This window comes from Mustela lutreola, chromosome 2, assembly GCF_030435805.1.
Source record: "Mustela lutreola isolate mMusLut2 chromosome 2, mMusLut2.pri, whole genome shotgun sequence".
Classification (NCBI taxonomy): Eukaryota; Metazoa; Chordata; class Mammalia; order Carnivora; family Mustelidae; genus Mustela; species Mustela lutreola.
In genome coordinates this window covers 16,859,317-16,870,774 of record NC_081291.1, presented here as the reverse complement: position 1 = coordinate 16,870,774, position 11,458 = coordinate 16,859,317, and the positions used below count along the sequence as shown (strand labels likewise).

Sequence of the window (11,458 nt, the reverse complement as noted above, 5' to 3'; positions counted from 1 at the left end):
AAGGCTGAAATGCAAATCCCGAGTGGTATCAGAAATCAATTACAGTGAGGCTTCCTGTATGCAGAAGGCCCCGGGGAAACTTTGAAGCTGTGCCCCACCCTGGAGAGCCCTGAGCCAGGCTGCCCTTCCGAGTTATGCCACCATGATAATCCGCGGATGTTGCGTTGAGCCACTTACCTCTGTGAGAATTTGTTACCCAGCAACGGAGAACGAATGCAAACACTTTGGAACTTTTTTTTTTTTAATTGGAGTATGTCATGCACTCATAAAAATGTACAAATAACAAGGGTTGTAGCTTAAAAACTATTCCAAAGTACCACATAACCACCACCCAGGTCAAGAATAAGAATATTGGGGCGCCTGGGTGGCTCGGTCGTTAAGCCTTTGGCTCAGGTTATGATCCCAGGGTCCTGGGATTGAGCCCCACATTGGGCTCCCTGCTCAGCAGGAAGCCTGCTTCTCCCTCTCCCACTCCCCCTACTTGTATTCCCTCTCTCGCTGTGTCTTCTATCAAATAAATAAAAAATTTTTTTTAAATCCTCTTAAAAAAAAAGAATAAGAATATTGCTAGAACCCCAGAAGTCCACCTCTCACTTCTCCAAGCTAACTACTTTTCTTATTTCTAATGCTATAGTTTGGTTTCTCCATGGGTTTGGACCTTTATCTAATCCCAAGTGTGTGTGTGTGTGTGTGTCTGCTTCTCTCTGCTCAACGTTACGCAGGGGGAAGCCATCCATGTCGTTGGTAGAAATTTGCTCCTCTTCACGGCTCTGTGGTGCCCATTGCATTGAATCTACCCGAGGACTCAGCACTACTTTATCGGAAAGATCATTCTTACATCACTGCTCTACAATGCCCTTTTTCATCAAGAATCATTTGCTCAGAGGTTGTGAGTTTTTTTTTTTTAAATATCTCATTCAGTTGCCTTATTCTGTTTGATTATCCCCTTTGTCTCTTCTTGTAGAACACACACACACATTACTCACCAACAACATGATTCTCCATGTAGGCAATCCAAAGGACTCTAAAGATGAACTATGGGACTTGAGGAGTGTTCTGAGCGTAACTGGTATTGTCCTGAAATTTATAAGTCCTAATCCCTAGAATCTCAGAAATGACTGTTGGAGATAGGGCCTTCGATGAGGTAGTTAAGGTAAGATGAGCTCATGTGGGTGGACACATGTTGGATGTCCTCGTTAAGGAGAGGAGATGAGGACTAAGCCTTGTGCTTGCACAGGGAAGACCATGTGATGACCCAGGGAGAAGATGCCCACCGTAAGCCAAGAAGAGAGGACGCAGAAGAAACCAAACCTTCTGACACCTTGATCTTGAACCTCTGGCCTCCCGAACTGTAAGAAAAGAAATGTCTGTTGTTGAAGCCCCTAGGTCTGTGGTATTTGCTATGCAGCACTAGCCAAATTACATAGCAAGTAAACTTCACAAGGGGACTGGAAGCAAGGTCAACAATGAGAGAAGTCTGCCACCTGGAAGAGGGCGCCCCACTCAACTGTGCCAGCAACTTGATCTTGGACTTCCAGCTTCCAGAGCCATGAGACTATAACCCACCCGGTGTACAGTACCTTATTATAGCACCCCGAATGGATGGAGAGAGTATGTGAACAGGCACACTGCTGGTGAATCTGACTGTGAAAGGCCACAGGGGAATTAATCAGAAAGACTGCATGGGACTCTGAGCAGACTAGCTAGTCCAGAACTGGATCCCTCTAGCTAGAGCAAGCCTACAGTGAATCCAAGATTTTAATAACAGGGGGGGAAAAAGTGCCATTTATTTTCCATCTCAATTTCTGGGTATGTATTTCTCCTTATCCGCTCATGGAAATCACCAGGTCGGAGATCCACTGTCTTATTTCATCTTTAGATAAGCCATTCAGGGTTTCCTGAGTGCGTTTTCCCCAGAGCTCTAGACAGGCGCACTGATTTGACAAAGATTTATCACTGATGTGGACTTCGTTTATGAAGCATTTTTGGGGGGGTGCTCCTTGTGTCCATGTTCCAGGTCACACTGTGCCAGACTGATGCCAACACCCAAGGCCATGCTTCTTGGAGTTTCTCAACAAATATGTTGAAGGCAGGTGGAAGGAGGAAGGTGAGTGCATATCCCTGGGCACATTTAACCTGCTTTAAAGAAGTTACTAAGCCTCAGCTTCATTATCCTGCATTATCTTCCCACAATGGGAATATGAACACCTGCCCCACAAGAGATGCTCTCCTACAGACTTCTTTTTTTTTTAAATGGTGAATTTTATGTTGTGTGTGTGTGTCTGTGTGTATATGTGTTTAAAGATTTTATTTATTTATTTGACAGAGACAGAGAGAGAAGGAATACAAGCAGGGGGAGTGGGAATGGGAGAGGGAGAAGCAGGCTTCCGGCTGAGCAAAGAGCCCGATGTGGGGCTCGATCCCAGGACCCTGGGATCATGACCTTAGCCAAAGGCAGACGCTGAACGACTGAGCCATCCAGGTGCCCCAAGATACTCTACTACATATTTCTTATATTTGATAAGATATCTTATATCTTATTATTACATAAATATTAGATAAACATGTACTATAGTTCTAGCACATTTAGGCATTTGACAAATGACACTGCCTTTTTATACATCTCTTTCCCTCCTGAAGCAGGTCAAGCAATGCTCATTCATTCATTCATTACTCTTACCATGTGCCAGGCAACAGACTTGGGATGACCACCAAGATTTAAAGGAACTACGCTGCCTATCCTCAGACCGTTATAGTCAAGAGGAAATATACACGTCATTAAGGGCATTTCATCAGTGTTAGCGGGTCTGTCTAGATGATGGCACAGCAGCAAAAGAAGGAAGGGGTCACTTTCCCAGAGGAGAGGAGTCAGAGTGGGGAACAGGTACAAAAGCTGGACTGGGGCTGGCTGAAGGAGGGCACAGAAGTGTGATGGAGCAGGCTGGTGGCCTGTGAGCCCCGGTGACCAGCAGGGGGCGGGCTCTGGGGTAAGGGCCGGGGGCCCTGGAGACCCAGCACACCAAGAATTTTGCCTTTTAACGTAGCACTATGAAGAATCCAGCAGGAGAGTGACCTGGGCAGGTCTGCGTGTTTGGAAAGATCTCTCTGGCGTCAGAAGGACATAATGCGGGTACAGAAGCTGGAGGCAACTGTTGAAACAGGGCAGGAGGGGAGCGGCTAGAGCAGTGGGTACAGGGGCTGGACAGGTGGAATCTGGAGGCTCTACAGAGATTGAGTAGGAGGAGGGAGTAGTGACTTGCTCTGAGGGCAATGTGCATTTTCTCGTTTCCTAAGGGCTTAGAAAAAAAGCGAACCATGTATTTAAAAAAAAAGCACAAACAGGCTTCTGGATGCAGCATGGTATCTCAGGGAGGTCACTGGTGTTCCCAGGTTCACCTGAGAACAGGGAATCCTCGGGCCTCGTAGCCTGTTCTGTGTAACAGATGGAGCAACGCCTCTCTGTCGGTGTGGTGGCCAGCGTATGTGATGAGGTAACAGAAAATGCTGAATGTCATTTCCGCGATGTTAGGGACAGTGGTACCTTTTATCTCCTGTTTTGTTTCTGGTATTTTTCAAGGTTAGATATGTCATAAAGCACCCAGAACTGTGCCCTGGATTTAAGAGGCACACAAAAAGTGTGAGCAATGATTCATGGTGCGTGTGTGTGTGTGTGTGTGTGTGTTGTGGTTTTTTGTTTGTTTTTTTTTGTTTTGTTTTGACTTTGTGTGTATTTCATTTTAATCTTACAAGGATAGTACCAAAATTAAAAAAAAAAAAAAAAAAGAAACGAAGAAAATTAAACAAAAGTAGCTCCATCTCCAATTGCACCAGCCCACACGAAGAGCTTCCAGTGGGCATTTTAAGATTGGCATTCTTGATGATTTCAGTTTGGCTGAGTGAGAATGACCAGTGCATCCCTGGTTTCCCAGTAGAGGCAGGTCACCGGCAAAATTGTCCTCCAGGGGGCGCCGGTGAGCATCACGGCCAGACTGCCTGGAGACCACAGGGATGTGGGGTTCGCGTGCTGGATACAGATGCCGCTACTCCCGGCGGCGGTCCTGGCACCGACGGGCGTTCTGTCCTCCTGCAGTTGAATAACTGTATTTGCGAAGAGGTTTGGCCTCCTCCCAGGGAAAAACTCCTGGCACTTGGTCTCAGAGTAAGTGCCACATTCTGATCCTGGGTTCTTAGCCCTCTCCGTGGCCCATCTTGATGGTGAGGGGAACAGCCACCAGGATGGCCCACTGGGGTCACCCACGTCTAGGGTCCGTGACTCGGGGAGTGCTGCCCAATGGAAATGACATACCAGCCCCCCTGTGTGAGTTTAAAGGTTCTGGCTAGTCACGGTAGCAAAGTAGAGAATTGGGTAAAATTAACTTTTCATAATATATTTCGACAGTACCCAATGTATGTCCCAAATAGTATCATTTGGCCATGTAGTTAGTGTAAGTGACTGTAAGATGGGGGCAGGGCAGCCTTCCCTGGCCTGCCAAGCGGTAAGGCAGGGCCCTCTTCCAGCGCTCCTTCTTCAGCGGGAAGCATTTGGGAACGGTCACAGCAATAGGGTGAATCAGTCTATAACATTTTGGGTTTTTCATTCTTCTATCATTAGATCACAGTGACGACAGGCGTGTGACACCAGGGATTTACTTGGAAGAAGGCTTTGCAGTGCGTATGACTCAGAGTTCCCACAGGCATCTGAGGCTCAGAATGGCTGTGAGGCGAGCACTCGGGCCTGCGGCTGTCTGGGCCTGTTTGTGTGTGGGGCCCCCTCAGATTGGAGGCAAACTTGGGGGCCCTCCCCGGAGAGGCCAAAGCTGTGGACAAAGCTGTTGAGAGGCTTCAAGGCCCGCTAGAGGGGACGTGAGTGAAAAAGCGCCCGGCTCTGAGGAAGCAGCGTGGTAATAAGACTGTGTAAGAGCTGGGGAGGTAAGGGGACCCTGGGGGGCGAAGACCACAGGGCAGAGTCCTACCTGCTGCCCCTGGGGAAGGCAGAAACTACAACGTCGTTCTTTCTTTTTTCTTTTTAAAGATTTTATTTACTTATTTGAGAGAGACAGAGAGAGCATGCATGGGGGGAGGGGAGAAGTATATCCCCGCTGAGCAGGGAGCCTGACGTAAGACTCGATCCCAGGAGGCTGGGATCCTGACACAAGCTGAAGGCAGAGGCTTAACTGACTGAGACACTCGGGCACACGCCTACCTACATTCCTTCCTTCCTCTTCCTCTCTCTCCTCTTCTCCTTCTCCGTCTCCTCCTTCTCCTTCTTCAGAATTTATTTTATTTTTTTAAAAAATTTTATTTATTTGACAGACAGAGACCACAAATATGCAGAGAGGCAGGCAGAGAGAGAGGAGGAAGCAGGCTCCCTGCTGAGCACAGAGTCTGATGCGGGGCTCGATCCCACGACCCTGGGATCACTCACGACCTAAGCCAAAGGCAGAGGCCTTAACCCGCTGAGCCACCCAGGGTGCCCCTCTTCTTCAGATTTTAGTAAATAATCTCTACACCCAAGGAGGGGCTCGAGCTTACAACACCGAGGTCAAGAGTCACATGTTCTGCAGACGGAGCCAACCGGGCGCCCCTGGAAGTTCTTTCTGGACACAGCCAAGAGATGCAGCATCTGCACACAGTAAGTTTAATACAATAATAACAATTCCTTGTATTAACATAAGTACATTGTGTATTTTAAAATACTTCCTGATTCACATCCCCGCCTGTGAATCGGAAAAGACTGTGGAGTATGCTGAACTAGGATCACTGGACTTCACCCCAGACTGATTGAGTCAGAACATCCTAGGGGGAGAGGGCTCCACTGGGGCCATGCCCATGAGGAGCCAGTGTTGGGTACCTCTGCCCCAGACTCTGCTAATTCCAGGTCCTTAAGGCCCCTTGTACTGAGGTTCCTGGACCAGCAGCCTTGGCATCACCTGGAGCTTGTTAGGGAGACAGACTCTGGGCCCCTCCCTGGCCTCCTGGGTCAGATTCTGCACTTACTAAGATCCTGGGGGTTGCCAGATAAAACACAGGACTCTTCCAGATAAACCACAAATAAATTTTAAGTATGACTCATGCATTATTGGGAACATACTTATATTGAAAAATCACTTGCGGTTTATCTGAAATTCAGATGTAACTGAAAGTATTTTTATTTGCTAAGTTTCTCAGTTTTATTTGGGAGCTCACTGCAGACTGAGGAGCCTGAGCTGAACAAGGACCTCCTTCTCTAACCCTGGCCTCATACAGGATGCCCATTGTATTTGAATGTATTGGTGGGGGAAAATATTTTTCCACTTAAATATGATGGAGCTTTTGAATAGTTAGCCCTCTCATAAATTGAAAATGTATTTAAGTCGTGTCTGACCTGAAACTGCCTTTTTAATTTATATTCTTTGGTTCAGAGCACCATAAACAAAACAAAACAAAGACCAAACGAAAACAATTACTAAATAGGAAACTCAGATTATGTAGGAAAAAAAATACTATTCAAATTCTAAGTAATAAAAAGCACGTGCAATACTTTAGAGGTAGGACTTCATACTGTCCCAGAGATATATTTGATTCCCATCAACTTGGTGTACAATTTAAAATGATAATTTATCAAAAAAAATTTTGCCTATAAAACTAAAGAAAACTTATTTAAAAAATTAGTGCCAGTATAGGTAACTTGTGGTGTTCTATTAGGTTCAGGTGTACGACATGGTGATTCGGTCCTTCCGTAGGTCACCCAGTGTTCATCCCGACAAGTGGGCTCCGTAAACCCCATCCCGTATTTCACCCACTCCCCAACCCCCCTCCCCCTGGTAACCAGCAGTGTATTCTCTGTAGTTCAGAGTCTATTTCTTGGTGTGTTTTTTCCTCTCTTGTTTCCTTTGCTTGTTTGTCTTGTTTCTTAAATTCCACGTGAGTGACATCATATGGTATTTGATGGACTTATTTCGCTTAGCATTTTACTTTCTTGTTCCTTCCATGTCATTGCAAATGGCAAGGTTTTGTTTTGTTTTGTTTTGTTTTAATGGCTGAATAAAATGCACGCTTAGGCTGGTTCCGTATTTTGGCTATTGTAAATAATGCTGCTATGAACGTAGGGGTCCATGTATCCCTTTGAATTAGTGGTTTCGTCTTTTTTTTTTTTTTTTTTTGTAAATACCCAGTAGTGTGATTACTGGATTGTAGGGATTGTAGGATAGTTCTAGTTTTAATTTTTTTGCAGAAACTCCATACCGTTTTTCACAGTGGCCGCCCAACTTTGCATTCCCACCAACAGTGCACGAGGGTTCCTTTTCCTCCACATTCTCACCAACACTGGAGGTTTCCTGTGTTTTTTATTTTAGCCATTCTGACCGGTGTGAGAGCTCATTGTCATTTTGATTTGCATTTCTCTGATGATGAGCGATGTTGAACATCTTTTCATGCGTCTCTTGGCCATCTGGATGTCTTCTTTGGAAAAATATCTGTTCTTGTCTTCTGCCCATTTTTAATTGGATTGTTTTTTTTGGGTGTTGCATTGTTTCAGTTCTTTATATATTTTGGGTACTAACCCTTTATCTGATATGTCATTTGCAGATATCTTCTCCCATTCTATAGGTTGCCTTTTAGTTCTTTGATAGTCTCCTTCGCTGTGTAGAAGCTTTTCATTTTGATTTAGCTCCCATAGTTTATTTTTGCTTTTGTTTTTCTAGCCTCGAGAGACCTATCTAGAAAAAAACATTGCTATGGCTGGTGTCAGAGACATTACTGCCTGTGTTCTCTTCTAGGATCTTTATGGTTTCAGGTCTCACATTTAGGTCTTTAATCCATTCTGAGTTTATTTTTATGTATGGTGTGAGAAAGGGGTCCAGTTTCATTCTTTCGCTCACTTATTCTTTGATCATATGTAGCGGATCCGTTCTCCCAGTACCATTTGTTGAAGAGACTTTTTGCCATTGCATATTCTTTACTGCTTTGCTGAAAATTGATTGACCATATAATTGAGGGTTTATTGCTGGGTTTTCTGTTCTGTTCCATTGATCTATGTGTCTGGTTTTGTGCCAGTACCATACTGTTGTTGTTGTTGTTTTTCTAGTACCATACTGTTTTGATCACTATAGCTTTGTAATATGACTTGAGGTCTGGGAATGCGATGCCTCCAGCATTGCTTTCCTTTTTTCACAGTTGCTTTGGCTATTTGTAGTCTTTTGTGGTTCCATATACATTTTAGGATTGCTTGTTCTAGTTCTGTGGAAAATGCTGTTGGTATTTTGATAGGGATTACATTAATAAAATGGTAATAATCACAAATGGCAACACATAGAGCATAGTACCTTCAAAATCCAACTATTTTGTAGCTAGAGTTATTATGTCTATGTCAGACAAAGGGTGTTTCTCTGTTTAGGGTGAAGGCATATGAAGAGTCTGTTGTCCATAAGCAGGGGTGGTTGTAAGGATCCTCTTGGAACAGACAGGGTTGGGGGTTGGGTGGAGGATGTGGATGGGGGGGATGCAGTGAGATGGGAGCAATTCCTGATTAACTGATTGTCAGATTGTCACAATGTTGGTTATCAGCAAAACATCTTTGCCTAATTAGTAAAAATCACTAAAAAGAACCTAAATTCACCTATGTTTTCAGAACTTTAAAAGAAGCAAGGTGAGGGCACCTGGATGGCTTAGTTGGTTTAACAACTTCCTTTGGCTCTGGTCATGATCCTGGGGTCCTGGGATCATGAGTCATGTCAGGCTCCCTGCTCAGTGGGGAGTCTGCGTCTTCCTCTGCCCCTCCCCCCTCATGCACACTCTCTCTCTCTCTCATGCGCGCTCTCTCTCATTCTCTCTCTTTCAAATAAATACATAAAATCTTAAAAAAAAAGAAAAGAAAAGAAAAGAAAAACAAGGTGAAATCCAGACCTGTGATAGCTGTAGCTTCCAACATTGAAAACAGTTTTGCATTCTGGAGCTGCTTTTCCCGTGGTTCTTAGCTCGGAGTGCAGAGAGCACGGGGCCCTTTCCCCTCTCTGGCCTGTTTTATTCCACATGCTTCAGGACGGCCTGCGTGAAAAGGGAGGTGCAGTCATCCCGGGTTGTTGGGCTCACGTTGGCCAGCTTGTTGTTTGCCCCGTGCCAAGCCCTCCCCTCCGAAATGTGTTTTGTCTCATGCCGGGCTGAGTCACATAGAATAGATAGATAGTTTATCAGCACATGTCCTACAGATCATATTATCAGCTGACAAATATAGCCCGTGAACGCACAGGCCAGGAGGCTCCAGTGTGTGGCGGCCGTGTCTCCGCAACCCGGATTCCACTAGGCAGGCAGCGGTCAGGGGAGCTGGGGCTGCCGCGCAGTCACGGGTAGGTGGCCGTCGTGGGGGTTGGGACGTGGCAGGGGCAAGTGACCCTCGGCTCCTGAGACTGGGGGATATTGGGGGGTGCTGGGAGGGAGGGGGCTTGTGGCACCTGCCGGGAGGATGGGAGGCAGCTCCTCCTTGTTTATCTCTTTCCCACCGTGCCATGGCAGGACAGGGGCAGACACCCCCAGTGGGACACTATTGGGGGAGGATCATGCGTTTATCTGCATTTTAGGGCAAGAACTAGAATTGAATGGAGAAGGAGAGAATGTGGCTAGGGCAGGTGATTCCCCCCCGCAAGGCTATGCTGGGGGCAGGGGGTTCCCCGAGATTTCTGCTCCTGGTTAGTGGGCGCCCCCCGCTGCCAAGTACACTGCCCCGGTGCCCAAAGCTGGGCTCAAGGCTTTCTGTTCCAAAGCGTTGTCTCTGGGAAATAAATCAACTTTGTTTGTGTCTTGGGTGCCCTGGAAGGGATGGTTGACATCTGCCGGGGGAGTCTTTTCCTTCTGGGACTGTCTCACCCCCTTGGGGAGAGAGTGAGGGTAAGAAAGTGCTCAGAGACCCAGGGGAGAATCATCCTTTGTAAGCAGCACAGCCGTGCCCCTGTGACTGTTTTCCTCCAAATCCTCTCCAGGAACTCAGGGGCTGGTGCGATCTGGCAGAGAACCTGTGCTAACTGTGCCCAGGACAGAAGAAGCCTCAGGTACTCATATCTTCCATTTCACTTGGTGACGATGTCTGTCTTCATTTCTTTTCTTCTTTTCTTTCGATAAATGCTTTACTAGGTGCCGGGGACTATCTTAAGTACTTGACACAAATTATCACACGTGACCCTGTCCCCAGTCCTCTGAGTGGGGTGCTGCTGTCACACCCATGTTCAGATGAGTACATGGAGGCACAGGGAGGATAGGTGACCGTCTCAGGGACACGCAGCTGTAAGTGGAGGAGGCGGGACTCCAGCCCGGGCTGGCAGGAGGACTCTGAGAAGGTCCTCCTAATCCCTTCCCCAGCCTCTGCCTCCCAGCCAGGATTTTCTAGTTTAACAAATTACCATGAAAACAATGGGTGTTCCCAGGGAAACTCAGACCTGGTGACAGAAAATGTAATTTAATTTAGAATTTGGCTGCAATATCGTGACTATACTGACCTCCCTTGGGTATTGAGTCTTTAATAACCCTATTGTTTCTATCAGAAAACTGCCTCTGTGTTCTGGCTCTGGGGTCCAGGCAGCGGCCTTATGTGAAGGGCAAATGGGATTTGTGCATCGTGAAAGCCCCTTGTGGGCCGTGTCTTTGTTTCCTCTGTACACCGGTGTCACCAGGAATCCCCATGGTTATAGACGCTCCCTTAGTTCCAGCAAGGCTAGTGATGGGTGTCTTATTCACATGGGGGCTGTGCTGGGAAGAATGCTGTGGAAAGCCTGGAGCTGGTCTGCCCAGAGGAAAGAGAGGCCCTGGGGGTTCTGATGAGCAGGTGGGGACGGTAGGGTTAGGGCTCTCTCCCCATGGATGTTCAGATGACCAACTGCTCTGACCTCAGCTCTGTCCCTCAGACTGTGCATGCAGTGTGCCCTCTGCCTGGACACCACCCCCTTGCTGCTGTCCCTCTCCCAGCCTGGGCAAGAAGGCGCCCAGAATGACTGGGCACCTGTATTGTGGGGTTAGTTGGGTCTTCTCCCCCAGATCCTTTGTACCTTAGACTGTCAGAGATGTGAGCCCTGTACACAGCCTCCCACCCGCCTCTGCCCAGTCTGCCATTTGACCAGAAAGGGGAGGATGAGGTGACCAGAAAGTGCCCCTCCCGCCTGGAACCCTGGCATTCGTCTTCTGAGTGGGGACGAGTGCTCTGGTGCCAGGGGACATGTTTCTCCAGTCATGCCCTCTGGCTCGGACAGTGGATGGCTCCATAAAAGGGATTCCAATGTACCTGGGTTGTGGAGGGGGTGTGAACAAGTATTCAAGCAAATTCTGCATGGACAGTCCCTTTCCCTTTCTCCAGGGTCCCTGTGGGACCTCGCAGAACCCTCCTCTCCACACGCACTTGAGGGCATCCCTCCTCTTCTGACCCGACAGCCTGTTCCGCCTCCATGATCAAATCCACGCGCAGTACTGAAATGTATCTCTGTGCGCGTTTGTTCTC

General features: G+C 47.2%; 1 protein-coding gene across 2 annotated transcripts in view; it reads left to right on the top strand.

The window, feature by feature from the left end:
• Positions 1-5,428: 5,428 nt before the first annotated feature.
• LRRC2 (leucine rich repeat containing 2) overlaps positions 5,429-11,458 on the top strand; it is a 43,018-nt gene continuing 36,988 nt past the window's right edge. Inside the window, exon 1 of one of the 2 annotated variants that reach the window (XM_059160705.1) lies at positions 5,429-5,632. The gene's annotated coding sequence lies outside the window, so the exon portion shown is untranslated. Of the gene's footprint in view, positions 5,633-9,207; positions 9,324-11,458 lie in introns of those variants that run through there. The other variant, XM_059160704.1, reaches the window with a different exon arrangement.